Source organism: Puma concolor, chromosome D4, assembly GCF_028749965.1.
Source record: "Puma concolor isolate L17-30 chromosome D4, mPumCon1.1.hap2, whole genome shotgun sequence".
Lineage (NCBI taxonomy): Eukaryota > Metazoa > Chordata > Mammalia > Carnivora > Felidae > Puma > Puma concolor.
Genome location: NC_141679.1, coordinates 47,308,457 through 47,321,602, shown reverse-complemented (window position 1 = coordinate 47,321,602; position 13,146 = coordinate 47,308,457). Strand labels below are relative to the sequence as shown.

The following is a 13,146-nucleotide window of genomic DNA, read 5'->3' as shown; positions in this document are numbered from 1 at the left end:
TATTTTTCTTCTTCTTCTTCTTCTTCTTCTTCTTCTTCTTCTTCTTCTTCTTCTTCTTTTTCTTCTTCTTCTTCTTATTCTTCTTGGAAAATTTATTTATTTGAGAAAGAGAGAGAAGGTGCAAGCACTAGCAGGGGAGGGGCAGAAGAGAGGGAAAGGGTGAATCCAAAGCAGGCATGAGCAGGGGAGGGGCAGAAAGAGAGGAAGAGAAAGAGAATCCAAAGCAGGCTCCACACTGTCAGAACCCAGCCCGACATGGGGCTCAATTTCTCGAACCCCAAGATCATGACCTGAGCCAAAGAAATCAAGAGCTGGACACATAAGTGACTGAGCCACCCAGGCACTGTGCCCCCTGCTTTTCTTCTTAATGACTAGCATTACTTAAGATTATATGATCTGTTGCCTTTCTCTCTCCCGGCCATCGTGGCGCTGCTTTTGGTTGGGTCCCTCCCGCACCAAAGGCAGGAAGATGGTGGCTGCAAAGAAGACGAAAACGTCACCGGAGTCCATCAACTCTAGGCTCCAACTCGTTATGAAAAGCGGAAAGTACATGCTGGGGTACAAGCAGACTATGAAAATGGTTAGACGTGGCAGAGCGAAACTGGTCATCCTTGCCAACAACTGCCCAGCCTTGAGGAAAGCTGAAATAGAAAACTACGCCATGTCGGCCAAAACTGGTGTTCATCACGACAGTAGAAATGCTATTGAATTGGGTCCAGCATGTGAGAAATACTACAGAGTGTGCATACTGACGATTATTGATCCAGATGAGTCTGGTATCAGTCGAAGCACCAGTCGCCAGAACAGACTGGTGAAAAGTAAATCACGCAGAATTTTTCTTTAATAAGACCAGAGCTTGTTAGAAAACAAAACAAAATTATATTATTTGTTTATTGTTTTTCTCTGTCTTCAACAACATAATATGAGCTCAATGAAGGTGGTGAATTTGTTTATGATTCTGGACGCCACCCACAACCTTGAACAACGTCATGCACATGCTAAGTGGCACTCAAAATAACATTGCACGAATGAATGAATGAATGAATGAATTTCAATTACATAAGGATGAGTGCCAGGTACTCTAGTGGTGTATAACAAGATAAACCACGTTGTCCGAAGGTTCCACAAAAGTGTCTTGGGGTTCAGTAAATTTTAAACTGCTTTGGGTATTTTAATTATGTATTTATAAGCTATCCTCCACAATGGATTATTAAGCTAATGACAAAGACTTGGTTTTATCTGTCCCTGTATCCCCTGCCCACAGTAGGTTGTGAGGAAATGCTTGTTAAATGAATGTGCACTTGCATGACAATTTTTGAGGCAGTCACAGAGGACGTTGATAAATGTTTGTGTTTCAGCTGAACATTACTACCTTAATAATGGATGAAATAGCTATGCTGTTTTCTGCTACTGATGATGAGACATAAGCTGGTTGAAAAAGGACATTTTTCCAGAATGGACAAACACATCATTATATCAATGTCAATAAGGAAAGAGAGAGAGAGAGAGAGAGAGAGAGAGAGAATACACCCAATTCAGACAAGCACTCATTTTTTTTCTCTTGAAAACAACACCAAAATTATTTGTTTCAATATTTTTTCAAAGAAGGAATCCAAGTGTTTCATAAAAGACCAAGAAGTAAAATTAGGTGTGTTAAGGGCAGACTGAACACATAAACTGACTCTCTAATAACCATCTGGTTAACACTTCTCTGGAACAGTTGTCAATAAGTGGACTCTTTTTCTTAGAAAGGTGTTTGGGATCACTGTGACCTGATTCTGGACCCTTCTGGGCCATGTGAGTTAGGTATTTACTTTTGCAGATTTTCTTCCATCACACTGCCAGGCTCCATGTTACTGATGGGCTAAATGCCGGGCTCTGCGTCTGAGCAATTGCTCCTGTTCTTCTGCCTCCTCATTCCCACTCTTCTTGTTCTTTTCCCATTTACTATTTACTATAATTTCTACGCTCCATGGTAGACATGTGCTTGTTAATCATGCCAGAAGAGAGCTCACTGTCTATTTTTACCATGCATGGCAGTCATTAGCAAAATTAACTGGTTTGTATTGACTTGATACTGTTTTGTTAATCACGTGTTTTGTGACTTATGTTCTCTGATGGCACCATGTAGCTGTCCTTGGGTCTGTGCTATTTTTTTCACACACAAAACAAAAAAAAATCATTTTTAAAAGCACCAACAAATTCCCTCCAATGTGTGGCATATGTAATCATTTTGAAGTCACTTTGGGCATTTTTACAACCATGATGCAGTTACTTAGATATTTTATATACCAAGATTTTTGTAATTATTTATTTTATTGGTTTTGGAATATCTATAAAAATAACATTTTATCTCTCAAATGTCAAGGGAATAGGAAAGTAGAGAGCCTATTTTATTTTAGTAGACAGGCTCTGAAATGAACTCACAGGAGAACATCTTGGGTGTCCAGTTGGTTCCTGGGACTTGAACAAATATTCATTTCACAGAAATGAAACCTGAATTAAAGATCTTAAAAGACAGGAAATATAATTTCCCATCTGGTCTGATCAGACACTATTCTTTACAAATAGGCAAAGTAACCCCATTAAAATATAGTTAGAGCATGTTATTCTTCTGCCGTCTGAAGGCTGACCAGTTCACTCACAATAACAGCCTACATGACTTTGAACGTTATGTGCCCACCCCTGCCTCCATCTGTCTTGCCCTTACATATGTGACCTTGTTTCTTACCACTCACCCCAGCCGCGCTGGCCTCAGGGACATGTGAATACACTAAGCTGGATCTCCGGTGAGGGATGTGTATTTTCTGTTCTTACTGCACACATTTCTCACTAAGATATTTTCTCACTCTCATTGATGTCATGTCTCTGGACAAATGTCACCTTATCTGGGAGACTTTCTTTACATGAAATAAGTACACAACTTCATATGATTTATCTCACAAGGATGTAAGTTTTCTTTTAAAACCCCTTTCTGAGGTAGCTTTCACAAAAAATAAAATGTATGATTTTAATCATATAATTTCATACAATTTGAGTAATGTATACATCTTTATAATCATCAGTATAATCAAAATGTACAAGATTTCATCACTTCTCAAAAAGTCCTCTTCTGACCAGGGGTGCTCAAACTACCACTTCGGGACCAGGCCCACTGATCTTCCTGATAACATAGATTAGCGTTCCCTATTCTAGAAATGAATACTAACGGATTCATACAGTAATCGCTCTCTTGTATCTGGCTTCTTTTCCTCAACATGTTTTTGAAAGTCATCCATGTTATTTGTGTACCAGTAATTTGTTCTTTTTATTGCCAAACAGAATTCCATTGTATGGATTTACCACAATTTATTTATTCATTCATCTGTTGACGGGTATTTCAATAATTCCAGATTTTCACGATCATCAATAATACTATTACGAACATTTGTATACAGATCTTTCCATGGACATATATTATCCTTTTCATGGGTAAAAGTGGAATTGATCAGTCATATGATAATTATACATTTAACTATTATTTAATTAAACTATTTATTTTGACATATAGAGTCACATAAAATTATAAGAAATAATACAGAGATATCCCAAGTACCTTTTAGTAAATTTCTCCCAATGGTAACTACGATACAATATACAACCAGGAAATTGACAATGATATAATCCATAAATCTTATTCACATTTCACCAGCTTTAAATGTACGTGTGTGTGTGTTTATGTAGTTTTATATGATTTTATCAGTTTCAGGTATGTATTTCTACCACCATATTCAAAACAAAACACAGCTCTATCATGACAAGGATCTTTTTTGCTGCCCTCTATGATAAAAACCACCTTCCTTGGGGCGCCTGGGTGGCTCGGTCGGTTAGGCGTCCGACTTCAGCTCAGGTCGATCTGGCAGTCCGTGAGTTCGAGACCCACATCGGGCTCTGGGCTGATGGCTCAGAGCCTGGAGCCTGCTTCCGGTTCTGTGTCTCCCTCTCTCTCTGCCCCTGCCCCGTTCATGCTCTGTCTTTCTCTGTCTCAAACATAAATAAACGTTAACATTAAAAAAAAAAAAAATTAAAAAAAACCACTTTCCTTCCCCAATCTCAATGTCTATCTGATCCTTAGTAACCACTAATCTGTTTTCCATCTAAATAATTTTGTCATATCGAGAATATTATATAAATAAATCCATGGAGTATATAACCTATTGATATTGTTTTTTTCTCTCTGTATAATTCCCTTAAGATTTACTCAAGTTGTTGGAGCACCTGGGTGGCTCAATCGGTTAAGCGTGTCAGGTCATGATCCAAAGCTGGTTCGTGGGTTCAGGCCCCATGTTGGGCTCTGTGCTGACAGCTCAGAACCTGGAGCCTGCTTCGGATTCTGTGTCTCCCTCTCTCTCTGCCCCTGCTTCACTTGCACTCTGTCTGTCTCTCTCAAAAATAAAGAAACATTAAAAAAAAAAAAAGATTCACTCAAGTTGTTGCTTATGCCAATAATTTGTTCCTCTTGATTGCTAATTAATATCCCAATTGTGGTATGGATGCACCACAGTTTCACCACTTACAGAAGAACATGGGAATTGATTCCAGTTTGTGTTTATTATGGATAAGACTGTTAAGAATGCTTTTGTGTAAATATAGTTTTCATATCTCTGAGATAAATGCTAAAGAATGCAATTGCTGAGTCATATATGGTAGTTGAATGTTTTATATGAAATATCAAATTGTTTTCCAGAGTGGCCTTAGCATTTTGTCCTCCCATGAACAGTGTATGAGTGATCCAATTTCTCCGTATCTTCCCCAACATTTTTTAAAAACGTAGCCATTTGGATAGGCATGCAGAGCTATTCTACTGTGGCCTTAATTTGCATTTGGCTGATGGTAATGCTGAACATCTTTTTATGTGCTTATTTGTCATCGGTATATCCTCTTCAGTAAAATGTCTGTGTATGACTTTTGCTCATTTTCTATTTGGACTGTTAATCTTATTGTTGAGATTTTTTTTTTTTTTTTTCTGTGTATACTCTAGGTCCCAGTCTTTTTTTGGATACGTGGCTTACAAATATGTTCTCAGTGCGTAGCTTATTCTCTTCGTACTTTTAACAAGGTTTTTGGCAGAGCAAATGTTTTAAGTTTTGATGAGATCCAATTTATTAGTTCTTCTTTTTATGGGTAATGCTTTTGATATCAAGTTTAAGAGCTCTTTGCCTAGCCCCAGAACCGGAAAGTTTTCTCTGATTTTTTTTTAAAAGTTTTACAGCTTTACATTTTACATTTAAATCTGTGATTCATTCTGAGTTATCTTTTGTATAAAGTGTGAGGATTAGGTCATGGATTTATCTTTTTTTGTTGTTTTCATTTATCTTTTCTCTTTTATTTTCTTTACTTCCAACATTGTTCTTCTTCAATATTGTATTGGCCATTCTGGGTCTTTTATCTCTCCATATAAATTTTAGAATCAGTTCCTTGATATCTACAAAACAACTTGCTGGGATATTTGTTGGGATTCATGGATCAAGTTGGAAAGAACTGACATCTTGACAATATTGAGTCTTCCTATGAACATGAAATATTTCTCCATTGATTAAGTTCCTTCATTTCATTCATCAGAGTTTTATAGTTTTGTTCATATATGTCTTGCACATATTTTGTTAGATTTATACCCAAGTATTTCATTTTTTGTATGCTAATGTAAATGATATTGTGTTTTCAATTTCAAATTCTACTTTTCCATTGTCGGGATATAAGAAAGCAATCGCCTTTTGCATATCTTATATCCCGCAAATTTGCTATATAATTGCTTATTATTTTAGGAGCTATTTTTTTTAATTCTTTTGAATTTTCTACATAGATGATTATGTCATCTGTGAACAGACAGTTTCATATCTTCCTTCCCAGTTTGTATACCTTTTATTTGCTGTCTTGAATATTGCATTGGTAATAATTTTTATTATGATGTTAAAAAAGAGTGATGACAGAGGAAATCCTTGCCTTCTACCTAATCTTAGTGTGAAACTTTCAAGCTTCTCACTATTGTATGATGTTAACTACAGGATTTTTGCAGATAGTTTTTATCAGGTTGAGAATATTCTCCTCAACTCCTCGTTTACTTAGAGTTTTTATCATGAATGGAGATTAGCACTACTATCTTTTTAGATTATTGTATTGTCTTCTAAGTTGTCTTCCTACCATTCTTGATCCTCTTTAATCTATTTTTAAAATAAGTGCAGGGGTGCCTGGGTGGTTCAGTCGGTTGGGCATCCGACTTCAGCTCAGATCACGATCTCAGGGCTCGTGAGTTCAATCCCTGCGTCGGGCTCTGTGCTGACAGCTCAGAGCCTGGAGCCTGCTTCAGATTCTGTGTCTCCCTCTCTCTCTCTCTCTGCCCCTCTCCAGCTCATTCTCTCTCCCTCTCTCTCAAAAATAAATACACAATAAAAAATGAAATAAAATAAATGCAGAGCGATATTGGTAACATTTATATCAGAACTCATTAATCAGTACACCCCAATAAATTCCCCTCTCAGAGAAAATCCAAACACCTTACAATGACCTACCAAATCCTATATGATCTGGTCCTCTCCCCTAGTCTTACAAGACTTTGATCTCATATCTTTTTACTTTTCTAGCACATTCTAATCTAACATCACTGATAGCCTTTCAGTGTTTAAGTATTTCAGCCATTCTATTTACTCAGGGCCTTTGCCCTTGGTGTTCCCTATGCCCAGAATGGCATTCCACCAGACACCCACTTGGCTTCAGATTTTTACTTCAGATTTTCCCTGAAGCACTTCTGGCCATCTCTCCTACCCCCAATCTTTGCAACCTTGTCTCTTGTTTACTTTTTCCCTTTTGTCACCTTCATTGCCTATGTGCCACACGTGTCCATGGTCTATTGCCACAATAATGCTGCATAACAAATGACCACCAAGACTCAGTGGCATACATGAGTCTGTGGGTGGCCCAGATAGCTCTGCTGATTACTACTCGACTCAGTGTTCTTGGCTAAGCTAACTTATCATCCGAGGTCTACCTTTGGTTTGGATAGGCGCATCTTAGTCTAGGATGGTGTCTCAGCTTATTCTCATGGGAGAAGAAATATTCAGAGACAGAGTAGAAATGTACAAGACATCTTTGGCCAAGGTGTGGAACCATCACACTGTCACTTCCAACACATTCTGTTTTCCAAAGCAAGTTTAAAAACTAGCCTGTATTCAAGGTGTGTGCAAAGCCACACTGCAAGGAGGCTTAGATAGAGTAAGATAATTAGTTAAAGTCCAAAAATATGGTCAATCTACCACATTTCATGATTATTAATATACTTTGCTTATCACCTTCTGCCTTTACAGAATATAAGCTCTAAAAGTTTAGGCAAGAGTTTTGTCTATTTTATTAAATGCTTTATCCAAAATGCCTATCATTTTTTTTGGCACACAGAAGGAATTCAATAATTATTTGTTGCATAAGTGGATAAATGGAGACCTCTTTGATCTACAACCTTAAACACCTTTACAGAGACTGTAAGCTCTTTGAGGGCAAATACTCTGAAATCATTTTTTTTTTTTTTAATTTTCAACACTTGAAACAAAGGAAGGCATATAAAGGGTATGGAGTAAATTTTTTTTGGATAAACAAATGAGTAATAAATGAGTAGGTCCTAGATGGGAAATTAAATGAAAGGTAAATCTTCTAATGGTATTAGTTTGTTCTTTTAGATGAATTTTTCCAAGTGTTCTCTTCCGATTTTAAATAACTTTTTGGAAATAGTCTTTCTAATACAGAATCGAGTTCATGGCTTTTGAAATCATTATGGCAGTCTTCAGGTGTACTTGGCATATAAGATTAGAAAGAAGCATCTGCATAAAGCTATGAAGAAAAAACATGAACATTAAGATGTGTTATGTCCACCTAACTGTGGAGATTAACATAACTGTAGAAATTAAACTATGATTTGGGTTGAGGACTATATCATAAGTTTCATTATGATTAGCATGACTTACTCATGATTGACTTTACCATCAAGGTTTTGCCAAACTTCCAGACAGAAGAGCCTACTGGTTTCATTTAAATCCAGTTTCAATTAAATCCAGAAGTATCATTACTTCTACTCTAAAATTACCCCAGAGATAATCTCAATCTTATTCACTCTTTGACTCTCATGTTAAAGGACGCAGTTTGGAAAAAGTATACTTAGAATATTCCTGCATCTTTATCTTCTTGAGAGGTAGATAATTTTTTTATAGAATGGTTTTTAAATCCAAAGTGTTAGAGCCATGTGCACTTTATAAAAGGCTCACTGAGCCATGCATTCTTGATTTCTATACTTCTATATTTATGTACTTTTATATATATGTACCATACTTTCATAAAATGCCTATTTTAAAAACTATATTTATGTGTATAATCTTACTTAGGGAAATTAAAACACTTGAGAAATACTACATCAAATTTTGAAACCAATAGAAACATAGATCTGTTCTAATTCCTATACCTCATAAAATCTATTTATCAATCTGGACTTTCTTATATTAAATTAAGAACTTGAATACATTTTCAAACATGCCCTACTTTTTAAAAAAAGAGACTTAATCTCCTTTCCTCTGAGTGCTATCTTGGCTTCCCACATCTCCTCTTAGCCTCTTCTTCAGCCTAGTGAAAAGGTTTGTGGTATAATTTATAGATTTCTTCATAAACCCAGTTACTTTTTCCTACCATAATAAGGAACAGAAATTAAATCAAAAGTTCATTATTGGGACACACTAGTTTTATTCTCTGTACTACCTGCATTTAATTCTCATAAATGCTGATATATTTATATTTTGTAAATCCACATTCTACATTATTTGAGGATAATTTGTATATATTCTCCATACATTTCAAAATCAGTTTGTCAAGGTGGGGGAAAACACAATACGACACGTAGGATACAACACTAGAGATGACTCCAGTGTGATAATATTTAAAATAGTTATTGTCCATAGCTATATAAATATCTCTCAGTGAGAGACTAAATGATTGGCCATGTAAAAGTGCTGATGAGAATCACCGCATATAGAAGTTAGTTTTAACTGACTGCCAATGTTTACTTTAAAGTTGTAAAAAGGCAGAGTTTCAGGAGTGAATTCAAAAAGGGCTGAATTCATTTGACTGCACTGTTTCAATGGCATAAACATGCAACCTCTTATTCAGGCCAATAGCTAAGTTCTCATTTCACGAGTTAGACATTCCAAGACAAAGCAGAAAGAGATGTGTTAAAGATTAGACTTGCAAATTTCAGAATGCAGAGTGTCAGTCTAGTGATGTTAAAACATCCATTTAGAATAACTCACAGAGTAACTGCAGCATATTACAAAGTGGAATCATGAATATGCAATCAGCAAATGGTTCTGGAGCCTGATCACCATCTCTTGTCAATTACAGCAGTCACTTTCTGTGATGGTACCTTGGCACTTTGACAGTGATTATACCTTTACATGATGTATTGCAGATATTATGCTTCAGTTGTTTACAAATAGAACCGTATCTTACTCTTTCACTGTAAGAATAGAGTGTTTTAAGTAAGGGAAATATTCCTCATAATAAATCTTCCATTTAAGTCATCCATGCATGATCAGACTGGGAATATCATATGATGCCACTACCACATGACAAAAGCAACCCCTTTGCTCCTTCTTTCTGCTATGCCTAAAAGTGAAGTAACCTGGAGCTTTTTCAGGTTAACTACAAAGAAACGGCATAGAGGATTAATTCACAACATAGTGCCCATCACTCTAGAAAAGCAACCTAGTCAAAAGAGAAATCTGTTTTTAAATATAAAGCAAAGTTATAAGACAGACATATAGCTGTCAGGGCAAAATTATCTGGATCAGATATATTTTGGCTGATTCTCTTACCTATGAAAAATTGCTTATTTGCTTATATGTAGGTATCAAATTCGCCTAAAAATGCAATCTCAATTGGTTTGCTTAGATAGTAATTTTCTCCAATGCTTAGTTGCTTAAACTTCAGGCGAAAGTACGAGGGAGACTGAATAATCAGATAATTTCTCAATTTGCCACTTAATTGTATCACTATATTAATATAAATTTTAAAACTTCATTATCTTTTTTAAGTGTTTATTTTATTTTTGAGAGAGAGAGAGACAGAGAGAGAGAGAGCAAGTGGGAGAGGGCCAGAAAGGGAGGGAGACAGAGGATTCGAAGTGGACTCTGCTCTGACAGCAGAGAGCCCTATGCGGGGATAGAACTCATGAACCATGAGATCGTGACCTGAGCCAAAGTCCGACACTTACTCAAGTGAGCCACCCAGCACCCCAGAAACCTCATTATTTAAGACTGCTTTAGGGTATGTAAACCTATCCATTCATATTTCTCTTAAATATTGAGGATTTACTATTCATATATATGTTATGTATAAATGCTAGACTTAATTATTTGTAATTTTCTGCCCACATAAAGTTTCACAGATTCAACAATTTATGTTTAGCTATTGACTCAGGAAGTTCAGAAATTCACAGTTATGGAACACTATAACTAAAATAAACTGTGGAAGTCATATTGTTGAAATCACTTTACTCTCATCACCTTTCTGTGCAAACATTTTTCAGATAAGAATGGAATTTGGTACAGGTCACATAGCTAAGGTCAAAACCAGATCTTCAAATCAGAACTCTGGTTTCACAATCAAGTATCATTTTTACCACGCCACAGTCTTTTTATGTTTAATGGAATGGTATAAAGGAATAGAGGGAGAGGGAGATAAAAGGGATGAAGTAAACTGTAGGACAGTGTCTCCCTGGAAAAACTAAAGCCTTAGATCTAAACATAGAATTGTGGAATGATCTAGATCTTGAAATGTCCCCTCACAATAATGGGATATTCCTCACAGACAAGATGAACTAAACTGTGGTACAGGACATTAAAAAAAACCTTAGAAAAAAGAACAGAGTACAGAATTTCTAAAAATAAGTACTAGCATTTCAGCTCCTCTTTTTCTGTAACATTTCTCCACAGTCCACGTCCATTAGGCTACATAAGAGGTTATATCACACAAAATAACCACTCACAAAATAGTGCTCATTTTGGGGAAATTGTTTCATATCCAATGGGAAAGGAAGTTAAAATCACCAAGACTGTTTTAGAGAAAAGAGGATCTGAGAGCTGCTGTTCAAACGTGAGTGATATAAAAAAAGAATGGTAGACAATTATTCTCCATAGGTATGAAATAGGAAAAAACAATAGAACCTGGTATGGGAAAGGTAGACAAAGTGCCCAGCTCTGAAGGAAATATTCATGAATTGAAATGATTTTTCCCTTGTCATTTTAAAATATAAAACAACTTGTTCTGAATAATTCAATAATATTAAATTTCAAACATGAAATTAATTCAAAGGCACAGTTGAGGCTGTAGACTAACAAAAACAGAGAAGCACACAAAATAATAATAATCTTAAAGTGACAAGTAAATTAGAATCACCAATGAACATCACAGTCATTATTAAAACTGAATCTTTTCATAGAGGAAAAGACTGAAATGACTCTGTCCAATGTAGACAAAGATATTAAGTCAGAGAGAACCCAATACTAAGGAAAGCAGCTAGGCTCAAGGAAAAGAGGTGTGTCTGAAGTAGAAAACAGATCAAATGAAATGGAAGATACATTAAAATATTTATGAAAAGCTTAACACCTAAAGTGAGAAAAGAACTAAATCTGTAAATTGAGAGAGTATAGTATTCTAGGAAAATGTAAGATTGGCCACAAAACACCAAGATGTTTTATTTAAGCTACTGTTGAAAGATAATAATCAGCAAAAGGAACAAGACAGACTAACATCAGAGTTACCATAGAAATCACCAATGCTAGATGACAAAGAAATATTCACCAATGTTGCTCACAACATTGTACTTGAAGTCCTGGCGAGCACATTATGCCAACCAAAAAAAGCCAGCTGGGGCGCCTGGGTGGCGCAGTCGGTTACGCGTCCGACTTCAGCCAGGTCACGATCTCGCGGTCCGTGAGTTCGAGCCCCGCGTCGGGCTCTGGGCTGATGGCTCAGAGCCTGGAGCCTGTTTCCGATTCTGTGTCTCCCTCTCTCTCTGCCCCTCCCCCGTTCATGCTCTGTCTCTCTCTGTCCCAAAAATAAATAAACGTTGAAAAAAAAAAAAAAAAAACCCAGCTGGGAGGAAGACATACAACTTTTTCTTTGCAGATGGCATGATTGTCTATGTAGAAAATAAATAAATAAATAAACAAACAAACAAACAAATAAATCCCAAACTCCTAGAACTAAGAGTGAGTATAACGAAGTTGAAAGACACAAGACTCATATAAAAAAGTTAACTATTTTCCTATATACCAGTAATGAACAACTGGAATATCAAATTTTAAAAATTTACAATAACACAAAAATGAAATATTTAAGCAGAAATTAACAAAACAGGTGCAGTATCCAGATGTGGAAAACTTCAAGATTCTGAAATCTTGAAAGAAATGGAAGAAAATCTAAAGAGATTATCCATGTTCGTGGATGGAAAAACTCCATTCTGTTAAAATATGTTACTTGCAACTTGATCTTCATGCCGTCTCAATCAAAACGCCAGTAGCCTATTTCACTCATACTGACAAACCAGATCTAAAGTTTTTATGAAAAGGTACCAGATTTTGAGACCTCCTCTAAGGCTATAGTAATCAAAACAATGTGGCATTGGTGAAGAACAGACATTTAGACTAGTGGAACAGAATAGAAAGCCCAGAAATAGACTCAAATGAATAAATTCAACTGATCTTTCAGAAAAGACAGAGGCAACGCAACAGAGAAACAACAGTGTTTTCAACAAATGGTGCTAGAACAATTGTATGTTCATATGAGGGTAAAAAAATCAACCTAAATACAAACCTCACATCTCACAAGTTTACCTCGAAACAAATCATAAATGCAAACGTGAAATGCAAAACTGCAACACTTGTAGAATATGTATGAGAAAACCCAGGCAGCATTTATTTGGGGATGAGTCTTTAAATAATAAAACCAAAACACGACACATGAAAGAAAAATTAATAAACTGGACTCTATTAGAATTAAAAACATCTGTTCTGCAAAAGACGGAAGAGAATGTAAAGAGAATAAAGAGAATATTAAGAGCACATGAAGAAGAGC

General features: G+C 36.0%; 1 pseudogene; it reads left to right on the top strand.

Moving 5' to 3' along the window:
- Positions 1–436: 436 nt before the first annotated feature.
- Positions 437–822, top strand: LOC112848938 (large ribosomal subunit protein eL30 pseudogene; annotated as a pseudogene).
- Positions 823–13,146: the final 12,324 nt, after the last annotated feature.